Here is a 4,713-nt window from a genome sequence, read left to right on the forward strand (position 1 = left end):
CTCTCTCTCTCTCTCTCTCTCTCTCTCTCTCTCTCTCTCTCTCTCTCTCTCCCTGTGTGTGTGTGTATCTTCCAGCCTGGCTATATTCTGTTATGCCACTGGCTGAAAGCAGCCTCCTTATTAACCAAAAAAAGCAACACATATACAGAAGGATTTCCCACACCATAATCTTATGGAAGAATTTTCTTATCAGAAATTCTTCTTTTCATATGTATCTAGCTTAGATCAAATTGGCAGAAATCAACCAGGGCAAATATCAAGCAAGAATGTGGAAAGATATGAAGATCTCTAAGAAAGTTACTAGGTATTCATTCGAGGTAACATAATAATAGTTTTCTCAGACACCCCTAATAAAAAACCATGGACTGGCCCACTCAAACAGCAGTAATTTATTTTATCACAATGGTAAGTGTTAACAGTCTATATCAAAGTTTCAACAGTGCTGATTATATTTAAGGTCTTTCTGTATGGCCTGTAGACAAACATTTCCTGTGACCTCTTATAATCTTCCCAGTGTGCTTGGCTATGTACAAATTTTCTCTTCTCATTAGAGCATAGTCATATTAGATTAGAAGCATCCTAATGATTTAATTTTAGTGTTGTTACCGCTTTAAGTATAATTATATCTTGAGGACATTAATTTGGGAATTTTTAGATGACACAATTCAGGTTATAAAATTCTGTGAAATAGGAGTGGAAATAAAAAAGAACAAGATAAACATTAACATTTGGATCTTATAGGAGAGAGTTGCAAAACATGTAATGCAACTGAGCCTAGCCTTTATTTATCTATGAGATAGTGATTTCACAAACCTGAGGGGCTAATTAAACTCAACTAAATTCTACATTATGTACTAATGATGCTACTGTCAAAGCTCAATAAAATATTTTATTTTTTATTTTCACAGGAATAGAAGAACAACACTTATTTCCCCATTTTTTGAATATTGTTGTTATGGAGACTGCTTGTTGGTTCCCAACTGTTCAGCAGCTCAGCACCAAAATAATCACACAGAAATTATATTATTTGCAATACTGTTTGGCCAATAGCTTAAGCGTATTTCTGGCTAACTTATATCCTAAATTAATCCATCCAGTGTCTGTCTCTGGCGGGGCTACATGGCTTCTCCCTGACTCTGTCTCCTTTCTCCCATCATTCAGTTTAGTTTCCCTGCCTATCTAAGGTCTGCCCTATCAACAGGCCAAGAAATGTCTTTATTCACTAACGATATTTACAGCATACAGAGGAAAAAACCACATAAGAAGATGGAGAAGAAGAACTCATAAACCTTACAAACAGGTCTCAGTAATCATAGAAAACTTTTTACAGCTTCAAATCTGTATTTTATGAAATGAATTATTAAACATTACCAAATAAATATTGATTTGAGGAAATAAAAGATGGCCAAAATGTATTTCATAAGATTGTATTCATCTGGGGAAAATTAATTTTAATATCTCAAATCCTTTTATATAAACAAGAAATGCATTTGTGATTCTTAGAGAAAAAAATCTATACACAATCCCTTAATGTAACTAGCTGGCAAGATATGATATGGAATATGAGACATGGGAGAATATGGCCAGTCAGAAACAGTCGTATGTAATTAAGTAGCCATAGCACTTTGGAATATTAAGGCACACCTTGAAAAGACAGGTCTAAGAATAGAGGGGAAAGAAACAACAGAATAGAAATTCATATTCAAATAATGGTTAATGAAGAGAACCAAGCAGGGAGTTTAAAGAAGCCTAAGAATTGGTTTACAGTGATACTGTGGCTACCGGGAGGGAAAAAAAAAGATTTCAATGATATTCTAAATTATCCCTCCCTAAATAAAGCTAAAGTTATAAGTCAAATAGTATCAAATCCACCAAAAATAAGCACAAAAATTTGTGTGCTTTGCTTCCTGAGTGTCCTGACCTGGCATTTGAATGGTTAGCACTTTCAGATGACACCCATAAAGAAGTCTGCCCATTTTACAAATGTCAGAAGGACCCCAGACACCCAGGGAATACAACCACATTCTTTTGAAAATCTAATGTTATAAATAGCATCTAATTTCTTCTTTCATAGTGTGTTTGCTATAGTTCACTCAGTAAATCTAACCCACAGAGAAGATTACAAGAGGGTTTGGATCCACCTTACAAAATGTTCTTGACAGTCTACCTATAGAACCCCTGTATTTATCTTGTGTGCAAACTACACTTACCTCCTACCAATGCTCCTCAAATTGTGACCCTATTATGTGTACACCCAAAGCACAGACTTTCGTTATGTAAAACAGGCCCCAATGTAAAAGAGTCCCCTTATGTGAAAGCCTTAGGTATAACTTCTTTTTAACTATATCTTTTCTTAAAAGTTAGAAAAAAAAGAGTTCTCTACCTCAAATCCAAACAGCAACAGTGGGACCAGCATAATACATACACTGAACATATTTTTGTTCATAAGTGGGAAAAAGGATGACATTTTTCCAGATCATAATAATTCTGAAATCTTAATAGAGAAACATTGAAAGTTCTTTGACAAGTTCCGAATGTTAGAATATTATTATCCCCAATCTTACCTTCTGCCCTCTATAAATTTCCTCTTCTCTGTGTGTAATCTTCACTGTTTCAGGTAAGGTAGTCAAATTTTGAAGCCAATACTCTTAGATTGATTTAGGGGATCTCAATATCTCGTCTCTATTTTTTTTTGGGGGGGAGGGGGCTTGAGACATGGTTTCTCTGTGTAGCTTTGGTGCCTGTCCTGGAACTAGCTCTTGTAAACCAGGCTGGCCTCAAACTCACAGAGCTACACCTGTCTCTGCCTCTCGAGTCCTGGGATTAAAGATGTACACCACCACAGCCTGGCTCAATGTACCTTCCAATTCTGGATTATCTTTGACATTATTTCTTTATATACATATGCATATATATATATATATATCCTACATGCATATGTATACTAATGATAGTATAATATATATAGATATATAACACACACATTTATACACTATTGATAGTGATTTCTATGAAGACATTGAAGAGCATAAGGGGAAAATGAAAACTATTTCTCAGTAGATATGAAGTTGGAAATGTATCTGATGAGCTTGGATTCCCTCATGTCAATGACAAGGCTAGGAAATTCCTTCGGTACCTCTATTTTAAATTTGAAGACTGCTACCTGAAGAACCCCTTTGTAGTTCAGACCCTACAAAAAGACAACGACTGAAGTTAGAAATGCACCATACAGATATTCCAAAGAGAACAGGGAATCATTGGGAACTTGTTAGAACCCATTTATTGTTTCTGAAGAATAAAGTCAAAACTCTACAGTCCTCTAATTTTCAAGAAAGGGTGCTTTTGCTTGATTGTTTTATTTTCAGTAAACAAATAAAAACGTATACATCCAAGAAACAAATAAAACTAACCAATCAGAATTTTGGAGCTTAATGAAATGATGCCATCAAATTGAATAGATCACCTAGAAGATACACTTGGAGCATATCTGTGAGGATGTTTCCAGAGGCAGGAAGTCACATTGGGAATGTGGCCTGGAGTCTTAAACCAGGCAAATAAAAAGAAAGAGGAGGAGGAGAAGGAGGAAGAGGAATAAGAGGAGGAGGAGGAAAAGAAGAAGAAAAAGAGGAATAGGAAGCAGAAGCAGAAGAAGAAGAAGAAGAAGAAGAAGAAGAAGAAGAAGAAGAAGAAGAAGAAGAAGAAGAAGAAGAAGAAGAAGAAAGCTAAATACTGCTGTCTTCTCCCCATGTGAAGTGATTGGATACAGTGTCATTCCATATCCCATGCTTTAGTCAAGTATTTTGTCCCAGCAATGAGAAAAGCATCTACTACAAAGGTTCATATAAATGAAAGTGTTTATGATCATGGGAATTATTGTAGACGCCAACCTTGAAATGGTTGTCTAATCACAAAACACCTCTGAGTATCAATGTCCCTCCTATTAAAAGGGAAAAATATTTCACTTGACAATTCTGTTTGTAAAGAGGATCATGTGGGGAAAATGCATTTAGAAATGTGTAAGACATTCTTTGCATTATCTTTGAAAGTGAAATGAAATACGTGAAATTAGCAAAAAATGAGTTTCCACAAGTTACCAGTTTTTAAAGGAGATAACCATGAAGGTTAGTGAAATCAGGTATGTGAATTTTCTGGGGAGATTAGAAAAAAATTGATCTCCTTTCAGAGTAACAACTGATTGGAATTTGTCTTGCTATTTAAAACATTTACCCTGGTATTTTGTATTTTCTTGCATAACGGACGGGTAAAAGAAGAATAAAGGGAGAAGAGTCACCAAATAAATGAAGCAGAAGGCATGTGCACTCTTGAGACATGTTAGGATGGGGCCTCTTGGTAAGGATGGAACCAGTATCTCCCGTGCCCTCTTAGAGCTGCTCCTTAGCAGGATGAAGGGCAAGAAACCTTATTCCAGGTTTTCATGATCTTCCTCCCTTCAGATTTAGTTTGTATCTTCCATAAGTAATTATGATCCAAATACTGAAAGGACAATTTAAATGAAAACCTAGAAAAAAATACTTGTGAAATAAAGCAGAATTAAACATGTCTTATGAAGATCCATTTTATATAAATTCCTCACAATTGAGGAAACACCAATGTATTTGGCCTTTGCACATCTTTTTTCCCTTAACTATCAACCTCCTTAGCTACTAAAGCTGTAAATATTCTTTTTTTTTATCTTTCTTTTTTTTTTTATTA

Source organism: Microtus ochrogaster, chromosome 18, assembly GCF_000317375.1.
Source record: "Microtus ochrogaster isolate Prairie Vole_2 chromosome 18, MicOch1.0, whole genome shotgun sequence".
In the NCBI taxonomy this organism is placed as follows: Eukaryota; Metazoa; Chordata; class Mammalia; order Rodentia; family Cricetidae; genus Microtus; species Microtus ochrogaster.